The sequence below is a fragment of the Strix aluco genome, chromosome 4, assembly GCF_031877795.1.
Source record: "Strix aluco isolate bStrAlu1 chromosome 4, bStrAlu1.hap1, whole genome shotgun sequence".
Classification (NCBI taxonomy): domain Eukaryota; kingdom Metazoa; phylum Chordata; class Aves; order Strigiformes; family Strigidae; genus Strix; species Strix aluco.
The window spans coordinates 123,995,779-124,014,996 of NC_133934.1; the positions used below are offsets into that span (position 1 = coordinate 123,995,779).

The window sequence follows — 19,218 nt, forward strand, 5'->3', positions numbered from 1 at the left end:
GGCTACCATAATTGCACATACATTACATATACAACACATTAATGAGTGTAGAAGCTTATTTGCCGCTAAATAAAAATGCACCACTATCAACTTTAAAAATCTGTTCTATAGAGAAGTCTAGACACCAGATTTAGGGTAAGACAACTCAGTAAATATAGAAGAATTTGAGCCAATATAAAATCTGTGATATGTATGATAAGATTTGGCATCATTATTGAGTGGCTTCTTTGACATGCTATCCAGTCCCCACACTTAGAGAATTTTCAACATTATCCAGTGTCAGGTGGGTCTTGGAAAAATTTACAGCAAGAATCAGTAGCCAAGACTTGAATGAGAGAAGATCAAAAGTAAGAGTTGAGATTTTCCTTTTTAAGAAGATGCAAGGAGGAGCTAAGGCACCAAGCAGCACCAGCAGACACCTCTGGAAAATTCATCTTAAGCTATATTTAGTACATTCAAAGAAATTATGGCTCCCCCTTGAGCCATTTCAGCTCAAATAGAGATAAAAAATAATCAGATCACATAGACTGTTCGCTCATCTTGAATAAATAAATATTTAACGGAATTGTGCACTTCTGAGTCATGTTTAGTTCTAATATGTGTCTTTCTAGGTGAGCTCCTACCTCTGAGAAGATTCATCTCCAACTGCAATTCTGTAGGTGCACATCTGTAGTTCATGTATTAAAGTCCATCAAAAATACGCTAGACAATGACATTCTAATATTGAGAGCTTTTAGTACACAAATGGCTAATGAGAGCCCTTCAAACAAGCTCCTCCCTGCAAGTTTGCTTTAGAATAATTCCAGTGTCTTGCAGTCACTGGGTTTTAATGATGGGCTGTTGAAACAAATTTGTTAGACCTATAATCTTTGTAGAGCTTAGTTCGTGAAATTTTATCACCATCTTGTAGCTTGAGTGTGAGATAATCCTGGGCAATGCTGTTCAATGCCTGCTTGAGTACAATTTTAAAATGTGATTTTTTTTTTTCTTTTCACTAATTTATACCTAGGTCAAATTCATATTATGGTCTTTGGTTTCTTTCTTGAAAGCTCACTGCAGCTTCATTTAGGGTCTTAAAAAATTATGTAAGCCACATCCTGGAAAATATGAAAATAAATTTTCTCCATCTACATAAAACATCCTTTCTGAGTTACCAAACTTTCTTCCAAAGTACACAGGTTTTGATCCAGAATTTAATTCCTTGACATTCAAACTGTTCTGATCGCATCAAATGTAATTCCACACCCACTGAAACCCACCTCAGGCCTTTTCCCAATGTGATCCAGCTATTTTTCTTTGGGATGTTATAGGAAGTTGCACACTACTATTCTAATACACAACAATGAATATGCTTTAGCGATTTTGTCATAATTCTTGGTAGCATTGCACTTAGCAAGCTGTTTTGATACATATATGTAAGCAATTTAACTTGCCTCCTGTTCCCCAGTACAACTCACTTCTTTGTTTTTAACAAATTGACAGAATTCTAACAAATACGCATGCCAGAGCTTTCATATGGTACCATTGCCTATCATCCCGTTCAAATTGTTTCTTCAAGAAAATTACCATCTAGTGTTGGTCCTGCTGGTGATCATCTACAGGATATTTCAACTAGAATGCCATATACACAGAATTCTTTTATTTTAGTTTAGTTGCAAAGATATTTGCCATCAGAAATGCTATCTGCTTATTCAAGCCATTAGACAGAAATATAAGTAAGGTAGTCTGCTTTCAACTGAGATTTACAAAAATACTCGTTACCTCCTGGGAAAAAAAATGGTAAAAGACATTTGCAGAAAAAAGTAGGGCATCTATTGCTGCTACATGTTTAATTTTATTTGATTTACTATACTTAACTTTTTCCTTTGTTGGCAAAAACAACCTTAGCTGTTGCTAATGCTGTTTGCCAGTGTCTCCATCTGCATCTTTGGTTACTTCTTGGATTCATTCTCTTAGCATTTGCAGAATTCTGCTTGCATCCTCTGAACTCTCATGGGAATTTTTCCCCTTTGGTAGTTAACATTCGCAGCAGCATGAAGTTATTCACATTGTGGATGACATTTTCCTGCAGTCGAAGACACCTGAGCCCAGTTCCCTCTCGAGTGTCTTATGTGGCCTTGCTCATCACTATCAATCATAAGGGAATGCCTCTGCCTCATCTTTAGAGGTCCTGGATTCACACTGTACGCACCCACGTTTCAGTTTTGGCGGTAATGCCAAATCCCCTTTTGGAGAGTTTATCTAAATTAATCTCAGCTCATAATTTAGCCATGTAGGTTTATTTTGAAATTGGACCCTTCCTTATCTTACCTTTTGTAGATTGTTTCTTTCAGGAGTGGTTTCCATAAAACATCTCAGAAAGCAATCAGTTTAGTCTCAGAGTTAGTGCTGTATTTGTTCAGAATTTCTGTCTGGCCTGTTTTCTGCTGACCTTTACTTAAATGATTATGTATATGCAAGTGTGCATGTATATTTGTAATGCTTTCTGTCTTGCTCAAGTACAATTTTACTACATAAAACGAGCTTTTCTCTTGAGCTTAATGTCCCAGTTGTTTTATTAGTATTGTAACAAGTCTGCTCGTACAAGGCACATCCACTGCACATCTGAATAAAAGTAAACATCCTGTGTTTCTCAGCCTTCTATAAACCCCAACAGATGGCTGCTACTTTTACAAACTGTGCTGAATAGGATGGCTCACATTTCCCATGCAACAGACTTATTTCTGGAATCCAAACCCAGTATACTTCTTGCAGGTGGGAACACTGATCTAGCCACAAAGCCGTTTAGCCCAGATCCCAGATCAGTCCTACATGGAGACTCTTCAGAGCTCAGACCCTCTTGCTTTTTGGAATGGATGTACAGTGGGGCATACCTTACATTGCTGATCCATCCAAAGCTGCGGGTGGGCTGATAACAGCTTCCACATGTAGGTCCTTGATCGTCAAGCCTGAAGGTCCTTTGTACAATATTTCTGTTTGTTAGAATCTTTGCATGTTTACTTTTTACCCCGAGAATAACTATTTTTTGGAGCTAGATGGTATTTCTTAGAATGACTGGATCTCACCTTACTGCTCAGAGCCAGTCCCTGATCAGGATTCTGGCAGAATCAGCAGGAGATACCTCAGCTGATGTTCAAGACAGGCCACAGGTGTATGTCTTAGCCTGATTTCCCTGCAGCAGGAGTACACTGATGTTGTCAGTGCTTTAACCCCATCTCTGGGGTTGAAGCCCCACTTCAATTGCCCCAGTGACTTAGCAGCAATGCCAGCTTGAGACTTGACCCTGTATATGTGTGTGTGCAGGGACACATTCCCATCTCATTTTTTTCCTAAAAAGAAGCAATGGGAAGGGAGCTACTTTGGCTGCAAGTCCAGGCAAGTAGTCTCTGTTAAGTCTTGAAAACAATGCTGAGGATGTTTTGTCCTGAGAGAAAAGCAATTTGGGAGTGGGCTTCATCTTTTCTTGTTTAAAACTTTTCTCTACTGAATAACAGGCTTGATCTCAGCTGCCTGTGCCCACTTTCCATTGCATGTTCAGTATTAAGCATCAAAGGAAAAAGCTTTTGAAAGACCCACTTGCATTCTTCTAGAACTTGTGTACTAGCTTTTTTGCATGGGTGATCTTCAATGGGCTACACATCTGTTCTGTTGCATTCAGAGGCCCTAAAAATTACATCATTTGTTTAGGAAGTAATTCTGAAGAATTAAGAAATTTCTGATGTTTCTCCTCCAAATACACTATTTACCAAAATGGCTGAGTGCAGGCTAGTCTAGCATTAGCTAGCCTTGTGTGCCTTCATCAGCCAGAACCTCTCTAATTCACGAAAACCCAGTACACAGTGGGCGTATATCATGGGGTATTTTCCTCCATCATACCAATGTATAAGGCTCCCGGTGGGTCTCAAATGCATATTTTCATTAAGGATCCGATAGACTGGTCACACTCCAAAACCCATCGAGTCTTTATCATTTCCTAAGTCAAAGTTACTTACATTTCCAATTTCCTTTACAATTCATTATTTTTTTAACAAAGTATTGTTAAGCCCAATTTCATTGTATTTTAAGATGTTTTGTACCATGTCTATTGCACTCTGTCACTTTATCATGAGCCATCTTGACCTTCAATTCACTATCTGGTCATTTCAGAGCAACCCAGGAGACGAGAACTGTAAAACCAGAGGTTTTATAGGTCTCACCAGCGTTCTGGTCACAATGATGATAATTTTTGTATAACTCCCCATAATGGGAACATCCTCATGGAGTAGTTTGTCTGTGGTTAAACAGAATACACTGTTGGTCAAAATCTCCAACTAGTTTGAGTAAGAGATGAGACTCTGTTCAGCCTGTCTTCCAACAGCTTCTTCTGTTTCCTTGAAGAGAGACTCCCTAGGTGGTTGTGTCCATTTTCTCACTAATGGGACTAAGTGTCATTGACTGGTGTATGCAGCCAAAGAGTTTCTTGAGATGATGGGTTTTTTACAAAAGGTTGTGCTCAGAAAAATCAATATTACAGAAAAAAACAACCTATCAACATTTTCCATTAAATAGAGAGGAGTTTCCATTTGCTTTGGCTTATGTATCCTGGACACAGAAAGATGGGCACTGAAATCAGGTGGACTACCTGCATTCATTGAACTCTGCAATAATTTAGTATATCTTGCTAATTGCAATATTCCAGTTCTTGTTTTGGTTCTTTAATCCAGAAGAAAGATTGGAGGACTGCTTGTACTGACCCCCTTGCAGGTTTTTTTAAATAAACTATAAATGACAAAGTTTATCTTCTACTTGCCCTTTTTTTTTGCAATTTTTTACCACAGCTGTGCTCTTCAGCTTTCTCACTGAATTTTTCAAACTCAGCAAAAGCATCCGTGAACCATTTTGCTTATTACACTAAGACACATGTTTATGCATGTAGACTTATTTTCTCACCTGGGGAGCTGGACAATAGTATAAACCTATATATAGGTTTATACTGTTAAGTAGTTTATACTATTAGGTAGTTTATACTATTATAGATATATACAAAAGCAGAATAACTTTTCTCTCTGTACAAAAAATTACCGTTCTGGCACAAGTGTGCTTGAGTAAAAATATCATGAATTATATCAGTGGTCAAATGAGTCCTCAAAAGCAGTTATTCCTCACCCAGAAAGTTGGATTCAAGTGTAAGCCAAGTCATGAGAGCATATATAATTCCTACAGATGTTTGCTGTATTAAGAAGCAATGGGCCATATGTACAGTCTTGCAAATTTTAAGTGGGAGAGAAACTGCATCTGAAAATGCTAATTGTAATCACAGCCTAAAATGTGTGCTGCCAGAAGCCTTTAGTAATCACACTCAGCCTCTCGCCTTCTTGCTCCATACTCATGCACAGATCCTGCATTATATGTGTATCCTACGTCTAGCTCATGTTTTTCCCCTATTAACTTGTAACTACTGTGCCTGCCTTACAGCTGCCCAGAATCTATTCTACCCAGTCAGCGGCTCCATCGCTGCTGGAAGGGATGAAAGCACCGTCCAGCTAATCAAGCCCTTGAAGAGGGCAGCAACCTCTGTGGCTATTAAAGAAGGTTACAGTAGGCTCAAACTGTTCAGAAGAGAAATACAAATAACGCCTTACGAGCGTAAATAAGGCACATTCAAATGTGTTTAATTGTGCGTGCCTGTCTGAAAATCTGGCTCATCTTTCTTCTTTCCGTTTTTTGCTCAGAGGGTCACTAGTGCCTGAAAACACTGATATGCCAAGGAAGCCAGTTCCTCGTGGGAGCATGACTTTGCTCCACACAGACATTTTCCCTTCTGTCACTTGGCATAATTCAGTATGTGACTTGAAAATTCAAAATATAAACAAGAGAGAGGAACCAGGGCCAACAATGTTGCAAGCAGAATTCTGAAACCTTCCCAGTAAGTGAAAAATACCTCTCCTCTAGAAATACCACCCATTTCTCCATTGTTTTTAGCTTAACCAGAACTATTCCTTCGCAGTGCTTCAGAGGAAATCGGGGCAAATATACCATAGTCAAACATACATGTATTAGACTGTAAAAAACCACTACTCAATGCGATACACAGCCAAGTTTCTCCCATCTCATAGTTCTCCCTCTTCCTGTGAACTGCTTATTTCTTTTCCGTTTCTTTCTCAGGATCATTTTCGCCCATAACTTTGTTGTTCTTTAACACCTTTTAAATATAGTTATGAAATATAGAAGTATGTATTTAAATATATCTTTGTTCCTGCTGCTCTCGTCTCTGTTACAAATGCAAGTTAAAAACCTTCAGTGTATTCATGCATCATTCTAAGGAGGAAAGAACTGGCCCCCATACTGTCCTTTACTAGCTTCTGGTCGTTCCCATGTCCCGGGATGCATCAAGTTACTGCAGTTTTGCAGGTTTTCCCTGAAAATTGATAAATGATACACCTGAGCCAAACAAATGGAAAATACACCACAGACACGCACAGGCACCCTCTGTAAGCCAAAACTGAGGTGTTACCCTTCCTTCAGTCCCTTATCGAACCCAGCGAGCGCTGAGCCTGTCCCAGCGCGGCAGTGAGCAGCAGGAGGCAGTAATGTTAAGGTGTCTCTGGAGTAGTTGCTTAAATAATGATATATCTTCATTCTCCAGGTGGAGCACCTGGTTCTGCTCCGGAAGGTGAAATCTGGAGCTTTCTTGCTTAGGGTGACACTGTCCTACATGTGGAGATTCTTTACTAACAGTTATGGCATCTTCCTCAGCAATTGCTTTGGTAATTGCTCCACTATCTCTTTACACAAGTTGCTCTTTTGGTACTCACCAAATCCCTCCAACATCCGTTCAGAGCTGGGAATGCTTTCATGACATGCTGCTATCAAGGCAACCAAGTGAACAGGGAAATGGTTGCAAAAGCTACTTGATCCTTTGGCTCCTTCAGCTCCTTTGGCTCCTTCCTTAGTGCAGAGGAGCTCTTGTCTGTAGTTTTATTATGAAAAGTACTCAAAAACTAAGACAAAGACACTAAACAAACGCGACTCTGCACTCACAGAGCTGCACCTGCAGCACGGACCATATCCACACAGTTCTGAAACAATCCAGTGTTGCTGATGGCTCAAGTGTCACTTCAGAGCCAGATTTAGAAAGGTCAGGCTAGTACAGGTGTTTTAAGGGAGATGGTTTCATCTTTTTAAGTGTTTGAATTTGAAGTTCAAACATTTAATCTTTCGAATTAAGGAAAACAGAGAGTTTATGGGAGTGTAGAGGGCATGATGCCTTTGTGAGAATCATTAAAGTGAATTAACAAGAGTGAAAATTTCTCAACTGGGAGGAAGAGAAGGGAGAAGAATTCAATGAAAGTTAATACTCCTAGCTAAAGAGTTAAAAGATCCATTCTGTATTTTGTCAGTGAAATTACTTTGAGGAGAAAAAAAGAAAATATTTATCAGTGTCTAAACATGATGCTGTAGTAAATGAGTAGTTGTCATTTCTTGTAAAGAAAATCCAGTCTTAATTTTAGTATTTCCAGTGTCATGGTCTTGCATGGCTGTAGGCAAGTTGCTGGAATGGTTAATTCTGGCCTCTGCCATTATAATGTACCTTATTTCTAATTTGAATTATGTCCAATTTCAGCTCCCAGGCATTCGTCCTGTCATAAGTTGATTATTGTAATAAATATTGTTATTACCAAATTTTATTCCTGTATGCACTCAACTGAAGAGCAGAGTCTGCAGTGCCCACAGGCTGTTCAAGCAGGGATAAGCACCCTCTCTGCAACCTTCTCTTTTCTCTCCTGTGGTTTTCTCCAGCGTGTGGGAGAGGTGAAGGACTACAGGGTCTTGTGGAGGAGAGGCCATGGAGCCAGCCTTGTACTTTCTAGGGGATCATATTTGAACCTAAGGTCCCAAAGCAGCACATACCCCTCAGAGCAGCGCAGACACCCTGTCTTTAGATGGCCCACACTCACATGCACTTCAGAGAGACTGTAAGCTTCCTATAATTTTAATGTTATGTGGAAAATAATTCTACAGAGAATTGACTTTTATAATATACACATGTAAACAACAACATGCTGCAGGGGAGAGGGGGTCGCTTTTTTTTCCTCTACATTATGATCTCTGCAAGGAAAATATTGACGAGTTTAGGACTCCCACTCTGTGTAGTCATCCCACCAAACCTGAATTCAGCAGTTCTCACAGACGTGTGGCAGGATTAGATACTTATATTCTTGGCTGTTAATTAATTTTACCACTAATTCTAATGTATTTACAGAAGCCTCTGTTCCAAAAGAAATTCTAAACATGGCTGAAGCCTGAGTTCTATGCATTTAACGATGGAAGTTTTTCATATGTGAGTAGATTTCAGTGGTACACAAGCTGTATTATGTACTGTACTTGAGTTAAAGCACCGTAAGTTAGGGAAATGACAACTATTTGTAGAGTTCAGTCTGTTGTGTATATTTCTACGTTACTAATGCAGGCTGTGTTGCTAGGTGCACATTTCAAGCCAACTAAGGATTTACAACTTGCAGGTAGGTAATGATATTGGCACTTACTCTTTGTTTACTTACAGAGAAAGTAACAAATGCAAAACTTCAATAAGAGTGAAACAACGGTAAAACAAACATCGGGGAAGACATTGAAATACAAATTTTTACTCCAAACATTTAGACAACGTTGAAATTAATGAAAAAGTTGTCTTATGGAGCTAAGTCTAGATCTGGGTCAGGCTAAGTTAACTGAGGACAGGAAGAAATTGGCAAATTCTTAGTCCCAGATGAAAAACACATTAGGTAAGTTTCTTTTACATAGTCAGTCAGTAAGTGTAAAGTCTGGTACCACTACCCCACTTACAGAACACCAAAAGTGCCCTCAAAATGACTATAATTTTCACAATGAACTAGCGTTGGGGTTTTTTTCTTGAGTCTCACTTCTGTGTCTCACTGAGAGCTGCCAGCTTGACCAACCCCATTTCATTTCTGGAAAAACTCATTATTTCATTTCCAACATCCCAGGACTAAGGGAATCCACTTCAGTAAGCACAGTCTGAAGGAGGTTCATGGTGCAAGTGGTACAGTGACATCACCACCACCAGCTTGTCTCACAGGTGAGTCTCCTACCAGTTGCCCCATGCAATACTGGCATCAATGCAGGTGACTGAAGCCCTTGGAATTGCACTGGTACACCCCAAACACCCCAGAGTATAATTTTATTACAAAGCATTATAATATACAAATATAGTATAAATATCACAAAGGATTCAGAGGCAGCATTGCACCAGGGGATTTGTACCATTTTCTGAAAGGGCAACAGCTGCCCTCGCTCCACCTGAGAGCATCTCAAGAGGTGAGGGCTGCAGTTGTGTGAGGAGGTTTTTTCCCATGTTATTAAAGTATACAAGGGAGAGGAAGGCAATATGTGACTTTGCTTCCCAATTAACATTTTTCAGAAGGTTTTAGGGTTTGTGTCTTGTGGTTTCCATGGCTTGGGGAAAACCTAAACGTGTGCTTGTGGTGGGTTGATCTTGGCTGGATGCCAGGTGCCCACCAAGCCGCTCTACTACTCCCCTCCCTCAGCAGGACAGGGCGGGGAAGAAAATAAGATGGAAAAAAACCTAATAGGTCACAATAAAGACAACCTAATAAAGCAAAAGCAAAGGCCGTGCGTGGAAGCAAAGGAAAACAAAAGATTTAGTCTCTGCTTTCCATCAACAGGCAATGTCCAGCCACTTCCTGGGAAGTAAGGCTTCAGTAGGTGTAGTGGTTGCTCCAGAAGACAAATGTCATAATGACAAGTTCCCCCCACTCCTCCTCCTTTCTCTTAGCTTTTATTGCCGAGCAGACGCCACAGGGTATGGAATACCCCTCTGGTCAGTTCGGGTCAGCTGTCCTGGCTGTGTCCCGTCTCAAGATGTTGCCCACCCCCAGCCTACTGATGAGGGGGAATGTTGGAGAGACAGCCCTGATGCTGTGCCTGGACCACCCAGCAGTAGCCAACACACTGGTGTGTTATCAACACCTTTCCAGCTACCGAGACAGAGCACAGCACTAAGAGGGCTGTGATGGGGAAAATCAGCTCCACCTCAGCCAGACCTGATACAGTACTAAAAACCATCTCCAGCCTTCCTGTGATGGAGGCTGTGATGATCACAACCATTTAAGACCTACCCTGGTTTCTAAGAATGATGAATTTTCATTGTCATTGCCTTTACAGCATTAAATACAACACTACTAAATTGTTAGCAACCAGACCTGCATGAGAGCTCCATGTGTTTATCCAACTTAAGTGAAATGAAATAAACTTATTTTATCAGGTCTTCTTACATAATGAGCAATGTCAACGAAGCACAGCCTTGGCTTCTGCACACACCTCACACTGTTACCCCAAGTGTGCGTGGTATTAAGGAGCTACCACTGTTTAGAAAATCCACAGAGGAGCAGAGCGGGCAAGTCAAGTCACTACAACAGAGGTCAGAAGGTGACAGCCTCTCTGTGCCCCATGGTCTCTCAGTTCATGCCATCTCCTTCATATCCCTGCCTCAGACTCACTGTTAATGCTCTCCCCTCTGGCTCTTTAAGGACAAAAGCACTCAAAAACCTAACAAGATTGCTTTAACATCACCCATGGTAAAAAGCCTCCGTTCAACTTTATCTCAGGGCTACTTAGGATCACCAACTGGAGTTTTCTACCAACACTCAGACTCTCTCTGAACAGGTTTCTGCCTCTTGCACTCAACCTGAATCACTTGCTGTTGAGCTACACTCTGCAATTGGAAATTTTTTGCCACCTACTGAAGCTGTGTAGCAGTCACGCAGGCACTGCCATGTCTGCTGAGCTGCCTTGAGTTTCCATCAAGCAGATCCCACTTCAGGGTTCCCCAGCTGTAAGCTGCTGAGCTGTGCAAAATGGGCAACTCATGACGTTTGTGATGTGGCCTCAGAGGTGTGTGGCTGGGCAGGGGGAGAGAAAGCAGGGCCGAGCTCTGCAGTGTTTTACTGGGACAGTTTGTACTCCAGTAACATGACACGTGCATACAGGTGCACAGGGTAAAGATGTCTGAGGGCAGAGCTTGGCAGAAATCCTTACTCAGGGGAGAGAAGTTGAGCTAAGCACAAACTTGAGCCCCGCTTCCCCCACACGCAGGCACAGCTGCCTGTGGGACTGGCACAAGCAGTTGCTTGTCTGTGCTTGCCTTCCACTGGTGCTCATTAGCAAGGAAAACAAAGTTGGTTGAACAGAGCTGGCAGGAATCCTACCACTGCGTTTGCTAAATGGATCTATTAAAATGTAAACAGAGATCACATTGCAGGGCATCATCATAAAATACCATGGATGACGTCTTGGCCAATTCCCAAACAGCGCTGCTTCCTCCTCCGTCCTGTCACATTTGACACTGGCTGCCCCTCTGCTGCTGCTCCTCTTGCACACCTTGTTTGCAGTTATCTTGCCTTTTCCTCCCCTCCCTCCAAAGTGTTGCCCACTGGGTCCTGTGAAGGTTCATCGTTACCCATCTGTCGCCTGCAGCACAGTGCTGCAGTCTCACACCCCACAGAGGTATCCCTACATCACCGCACATTTTGGAGCCATGCAATCTCTCCGAGGCTTTCTGCTGTAGGAAGACACGACTCTGGGGCCTCAGTGTCCCCCTGCTGTCCCTACAGAAGCCCTTGAGTTTGCAATTTAACCTTGATGGGGCACATGACAGGCCACACGGGTTACACCTGTCTTACTCCTGCCTGGCTGATACACATCTAGTAGGAGTTTCCATCACCTCTTTGTCTGACTTTCAAATGAACGTTTTCCTGCTTTCTCCCCTGCTGCCACCCCTCACTCTCCCCGAGGACTCTCAGGAAGCCACCACCAAACCATGACTTTGTTCTCTTTCAAGAATTCTTTAAAGCCATGCGCGCATCCCCCTCCCTGCCACCCCTGTCTGCAAAAGCTTGACAAAAATTGTTAAGGGGCTGGGGAAAGGTTAGGGTTTTCTGGTTTTACGACTGTGACTTGGCTAGCTGGTGCCCTCATCTCTTTATCCTTCCTTTTCTGTCCATGTGTGGTTTATTCCCTCCAGTACATCAGCTGCATGCTCCTTGTTTCTTTGTCCTCTGGGGTTCTAGACCTCAACAGAGGCTTCAAAGCTTTAAATTAACAAAATAAATTACCTCTTCTGGTAACATTATAAACTCCAGAAGAGGCCAAAGCACCAACAGTCTTGTGGTGCAGAGGAAAGGGAGAGAAGCAGGAGTTCTCGGATCCGATCCAGTTCTGGCAGAGATTTCTTATGTGCAACCGGGGAGCTTTTTGCCTCACTTTCCCTGTCGGTAAACGAAAAATACAATGTCCACTCTCTGTTTGACACACTTAAACAACAAGCTCTCTGGCAGGACAACTCACTGCTTACCCATACAGCACCAGGTACAGCATGTACAGAGCTGTTTATCTGTACAGGGAGGCCTTGGCCTCCGCTGGTGCCTCCAGCCACAACCAACAAAATGAGCAGGTAGGAACACAGGTTAGAAGCCAGTTAGTGGCACTCAGGGAAGAGTTTCTTAGGGAAGCTAAAGAGAGATGCTATTCTGTATCATTCTCTAAAAGCTGATATATTAATGATTTTTAAGTCCATTCTGCTCATGATATGTATAATAATGAAACAATCTTGACAAAACAGAATGCATATTATAGATATAAAAAGCTGCACTTTTAGAAACCTAGATTCTGCTTGGGTTCTGAAGTTTAGAAGTTTTAATTTCACTCCTTGAGAATAACTATGTAACATACCTTTAAAAAGAAGCTGGTTTATTTTAGTTGTACTTGAGATAATGGAAAAAAAAAAACCACACCACCTTAAATCCTGTCTGAAATCTGGGAAAAATAATCTTTGAATGACAGAGCACCATTTTCTTCCAGAAGATTAGCAATAGTTTATTATTCTAAGTGTATATTTAGACCATTCCACTTACACAGTTGCTTTAATATCAACCATATTAAGACCTTTCTGCTAGCTGATCACATTCATAAGCGATTGAAGCTCCTCCATGATCTGTTACACCAAGTAGCTCTCAGACCACCATTTCAGCAGGTGTGTGTACACACGAGATCCCTTCACAGACAGGTAACAAGGCAGGTGAGTGCAACCCTGCACTTTCCACTCTTTTCAATGCGCTGCATGAAGCCACATGGCCCAAAATGTCAGCAAGCAAAACACTGCTTTTGGAGCACTCAGTTACATTCCTGCAGTTTGGGGATTAAAAACATTGATTTTAAAACAGTATGTTTCCTGTTTCTTTGGTGCTGTCCCAGTGCTTGCGCTGGCGAGCTGGAAATCATCCTGGTAACTGTCAAGTTCAGCTTTGCCTAAAGAACAAAAATAGTTTGAGATCAAGAAGAGCAAGGCAGGGAACAAATACAGGAGGTTCTCAGAGATAGTCGAGAACTTCAGTAACTCTTCCTCTTTTGTAGTAAGATGACCCCGGATTGCATAGTAAGTTAAGCCAACTTTTAAAAAATAGCAAAAAGAATGGAAAGATGACACAAACACAGCAGTAACTGCTCTTCGTATTTTCTGCTCCAGGCCAGTTCCATGTGTACGCTTTGCTCCCCTATGCCTTGGATTCTGACCCAGCAGAACGCTCTGGTTTGCATCTGCATGAGCTGTCTAGGGCTAACTGTGGTCTTGAGGTTTTGTAGGAGGGTTCATGAACGTGGTACACATGGAAACCTGTGATCAACAAGAAAAACCTGCAGCGTAGCTTAACTCGCCCAGCAGTGTGGAAAAAACGTTAAGAACTTGAGGGTTTTTCTATTTTGCAAACAGAAGGAAGTTCATTTCCTCTGTTAGCTCACCATAGCATTATGTGCAAAAACACGCCTGGAGCTCCTGAAATACCTTTATTTATTTCTGCATCTACCAAATTTATTTATAGAGCCATCTGGAAAACACTGGCTTTTCATTTACAAGATACTATGGAGCTTTTCAGAATTGCTTCATAAATGAAACTCTTTAAAAACACCCACACCTACAGAAATTGTCAACTATAATCAACTCTTGGGATTTTTTGTTGATGTATTTAAGGAGTATTGACAGGACAGTTAAAACTGCCATATTAATGCATAAATAGGTAATTCTCTATGTGCTAACTTTACCAAGTTAATCAATCTAGTGATCAGCAAATGTGTCTAATACATTACACATCCCTGTAAGAAACCACAAATACTTCAGTTATGTCTCATTTGAATGGGGCATTCAAACAGTTTAGAAAATAAATGGGAGCAAATTCTTAAATGAAATACAGTAAAGATGCAGGCTTAGAACATCTGGAGCAAAAGGTGAAAACTGGGAAACACGAGTGTCCTGGATGGCAGGTGAATGCATAAAGGGAAGAGCGAAGTTCTCACTCACTGCACATGCCACCGAGCTAGCTCGTAACAACCAAGTTACAGTTCACTCACTGTCTAGGCATCCTGGCAATAAACCACAACAGAAATGTTAAAATAATAACACGAGTAAAAATAAATAAGGATTTGGGCTTATTTTAGCCAAGATGTTTTAACAAAATGCCACCATTCATTCCTTGGCATGTGGTAAGAAGCCTGTGTGCTCCTATTACATTTCTTAATTGCCTTCATACTTCCTACCATTTGCAACAATTAGAACTCAATAAATTCAACCCAACTATAAGAATTAATTCCAACAATCATTTAATCTTCTTGTCACTCTAATACCACATATAGAAGACTACCCAAGATCTTTATTACGACCTTGTTGATGGTTTGCTATCTAGAGGTATTCCTTCTGACCCATACATCATTATATGTCTTCATTTAGCCAAACAAGATTGTTTTATTAAATGTTCATTTCTTTCTAATAAACTGGGTTGACTAGTACTAGATTTTGGGGGTGTGAAGCACAAACACCATCATAGTTGATCCAGGACACTGTTGTTCTTACAGGTATTGTCTCTGCCGTGCTGGCATAATGACGAGTATAATTGTTCCCTTCTTAGTTTTGTCAAAAAGATCTAATGCTGAAACATACAACTGCTTGACATCTGCGGGCTCATTGGTAGCATAATTGTTACATTTACATGTTCAAGTATACGAAGTATACATTTTTAAAAAGTGTAGCATAGCAAATGCAACTCTGTTTCTATGTGTTCCTACTGCAAATCTACCGCTACGCAAACTTTAAAAAAAATACTGTACGTCAGCAAGGAACATCCCCATTTCCCCTGACCTCTCATTTATCAATCCTAAATTGAGGCAGTTCACCAAGGTCATTGTTATAGTGAAGTCTTGAGGCTTCCTCCTTCAAATGATCCCCAAATTACTGTTAGAAAATGTTACACTATGCATTCTCTAGATATCCAAGTAAAAGAATTTTAAAACAACATTTGAGATCTCCATTTATAAGTAATAGTTCCCATCCTAAAACATGTCAGACTCAATTTCTTTCAAGACATGGCAATCAGCTCACATATCAACTAGTATCCTCTGCAGCACTCCGGTGAGTATTGCAGGCTTTGCAATGCCGAAATACCCAAGAAACATCTTCAATTGTTACCAGATTCAAACACAGGAACATAATTCAGAGGCATGTGCAGCTGGGTAGTTGCTGACAGAGCCAGAATTTCCAGTCCAGGGTCCATACTTCTTCCTCCCTCGCTTCTGATAAGCAGAAACAAAAGCACATAAAGAAAGCAAGCATTTTTCTCTAAAACAAGAGACATGAAACTCTGAATGCAAACTTTACATCCAGTAGCACAGAATAAATGTTGGCAGGAATAATTACAGTTTAAGAAAGTGTTACAAACGCTCTACTGGTTTACCTTTCTGCCTTCGTTCTTCATATATCTGCAGCACTGAAACCAAAGAAAGAAAGCAGAACCACTGTACTTGATGTAGAGGCACTGCACCCCCCAGAAGTCCCAGTAAAAGTTCAGTGAGTCCCTTCAGCTACTTCACCTGCTATGTGTGCATTCCGTATTTTTTAGTCTGGATCTGAAGTAGCGAGTGTTGACATACATTGTACTCACAGGTACTCAACTCCGTTAGTAATTAAGAATTTCTGTATTAAAAGCATCCAGAATAGTGAACTGTGGGTCTGTGTTTGTGCTTCAGCTGCAGTCTAACACACTTGTCAGTACCGGTAATACCAAGTGTGCTGCCTGGGGTGCGACAGCCCCTTTGGTGATCCGCTTGTGTCTTGTGAGTTCCCTGGACCTTCTTTTTTTTCCACTGTTATTAGACTTCCTCAATTATCACCTTAAATTAGCACTGAGAACTCTCCTGAACTCCTCCCAGCATTTCTCATTGCCAGTTCTGAGTTCCTGTGGCAACAGGCTGCTCAAGTACCTTTATGGGATCTTAGCAGCATTGAATCTTTCTTCAGAGCATGAGAAAATAAGACTGAAATTAATATTGAATTGAAAATGTAATATATTCCCATAAAAATATTGGTGCCAAGATTGCAACAGGAGTATATAGAATAATATTTTCTGTCATTCTGTTTCCAGAAAAGTAGAGAACTTTCAAAATACAGATTTCAATGTATCTAAAGGCGCACAACTTGAAGAAATGCATGTCTTGAAATCCATGTAGGACAGAACACCATGACAGCAAGCTGAGGCCAGGCCGTCAGCAGCAGTAACTGAAGTTAACCCCACTCCGCTCCCATTAGCTGACACACCCGTGCCAGTTTGCAAACTGGTGTAGAAAAGGGAAACAGAAAACAAGAAGTTGCCAAATATCCTCACAATTGGTTGTTAGGTCATCTGCGAATAGTTCTGGTAAGCAGCCAAGGAAAGGAGCACTGTATAATCACCTGACAGACAGCTGTAAGTTCACAGATCGAATTGTTACCTTCCATTATCCTCACCACACTCACTTTTGCCTTCCTTTTTTCTATGGCACGTGAAATCCCCAAGTCCACTGGCTCCTGCAGGGTAGAGGTATCAGTCGTGTCCTGGCCAGTGGCTCTCTTCACCGCTAGCAGCAGTTAAGAATATCCAGCCCCTGTGACCAAACACCTTCTGCCTCTCTTGCACACTGCCCTGCCAAACTGTTCATCTCACGGACAAACAGGAACTGGCTTTTATGCTTGAAAGGTGTTTATGTCTTGCATATTTTATTTAAGGTCCCATCCTGCTTCCATCAAGCTCAAGAACAAGCCATTACACATATTTCAAAGATAGAGGGTCTGACTCCTTATCTGAGGAGCTTCCCTGGACAGATACCCCGTTGGCAGGGGCCAACCTCCCTTATTCTCTCCCTCTCTCTGCTTCCCACCCCCTACTTGGTGTAATAAGAAGTGCAGAGTCCAGCAGGCTGTGCACAGGACAGGAGAGCACATGGGGGAAAGGGCAGGACTCAGCCCCTCCAGAAAAGCAGGTATCAAGGCACAACTCACTATTACCCCCCCAAAAAAGAGCAAGCAGCCAAGTAAGAGAAGACCATTTCGAAGGGATGGAGAGAAGCAATTCCGAGTGAGCAATGGCAAACGCAGACGAGCTTTCTGAGGTGGGCCAAAAGCGTCCATTTGTTCAGGACTACAAAAGCTTTGCTGAATAACTGACATGGCAACTAACTGCATCCATACGGAGCCCCCATTACCCGTGGGCTGGCCCCCATTCCAGCGGGCAAGGTGCCTTACCGCAAAGCACAAGATGCAGCTACGTAAGCGTGTAGGTGCCCGGCCGCTAACGCCTTTGAAAGCCTCTTTCTGCACCAGCACTTCACATGACAAAACATACTGCTTCACACAGTAGCATGACCTACAGAGCTACGTAAGATCACTAACCAAGAGGAAGCTGCCATTCAAAAACATAGTTTGAAAGCTTGCACTTTCTCTTTAAAACATTTTCCTGTATCACCATCTTTGCTAATTAAGATTTTAATACAGATATGCAGTTATGTCTGTTTGAACACACATGCCATATACAAGCTGGCCACAAAATAGCTTAGGACTGACAACTGGCTAAATAAATTCCACCTAGAAATGAACTGACACCTTTAGATTTGTCAAAGAATTTCCACTGCCATCCCAAAGTGTGGGCCAAACCCTATACTCTACTGAAATAATTGCTGAAATCACCCACTGTCCTGGTTTCGACCAGGATGGAGTTAACTTTCATTGGAGTATTTCATTCCCTGTGATGTCATGCCCAGGGATTTAGGGGGGCGGGCTCTCTCCTTCTCTCTCATCCTGACATCTCTTTTACTTGAACAAAATGAAATAGTAAAACAGTACTTCAAGAAAAGGCAACAAGCTCATATTCAATGGGAGCACACCTCAAACAACGATGGTAAGCATGCAAGTGTTGGATTTCACTTACAGAGAAAAGAAAAAGAAACAAAGAGGAAATTTAGGAACGTGCCAAATGCAAGTAAGTTTATTTTCATGTGTTTGCAGCAGGATAATCTCCTGCTGCTCAGAAATACTGTACAACAGGTTTACTATCACCTCTGAATAAAGATGGACACTGTTTTCTGCACTGAGGTAGTCTATCTGGATTTTTGCTTTTCATTTACTGGAAAAAAATCTGATACTGCTTCCGGAATGAAAGCTTCCCCTGGGGTTAAACAATTCACACGGTGATGATTTCTGGATGCCTGCTACTAGCACATAAGTTTCAATTACATAAGTTTTATAAAGGTCAAATATGTTTCTTAACAATGCTGGAGCCAACTTAGAGACATCAAAACTAACCTAAGAGATTACATACAGTCAGACATGTTAACCTGCCTAATTTCAAGACAATTATTATTTATACGATGACATATGTATTCTGCCTGTGCTCTGTGGTCTATAAAATAGCATTTGCAGTTTATAGAAGCAAGCAATGCTAATTACTTGTTAACATGTGGTTTCCATCTATGTTTATTTTATGGATATTAACCTGAAATTAAGTCAACACAAAAGAAAAAGAAAATAATCAAGTATTTTCAGAGGCAATACAAGCCTGAGTCTCCTGAGAGCTGCTGTGCTTTTGCAGAATTTTAAGATATCCACATAGGTTTTTCCCCTTCCATTGCTATTTAAGTTATGTATGTAAAAGGGAGAAATCTACTTCTCGGAGAAAAGCATGGCTTTAACTGTGATGGATATTGATTTGTTATGTGTCAATCTAATTCAGAAGCAAGATAACAGATACAGGTTGTGTACCTCAAACACTTCGGTACCAGAGCTCCTGTCTCTGCTGTTTTAATTCAGAGAGAGTTGGCAGAGCACAGCAGAATCTCGCTCAACGGACA

The 19,218-nt window shown here is 41.3% G+C and overlaps 1 long non-coding RNA gene across 1 annotated transcript; it reads left to right on the forward strand.

The window, feature by feature from the left end:
- The first annotated feature begins 628 nt into the window (after positions 1-628).
- Positions 629-18,457, forward strand: LOC141922012 (uncharacterized). Its single transcript, XR_012622861.1, has 3 exons — positions 629-655; positions 8,243-8,320; positions 8,985-18,457. It is a non-coding gene; the product is annotated as an uncharacterized LOC141922012 (long non-coding RNA).
- Positions 18,458-19,218: the final 761 nt, after the last annotated feature.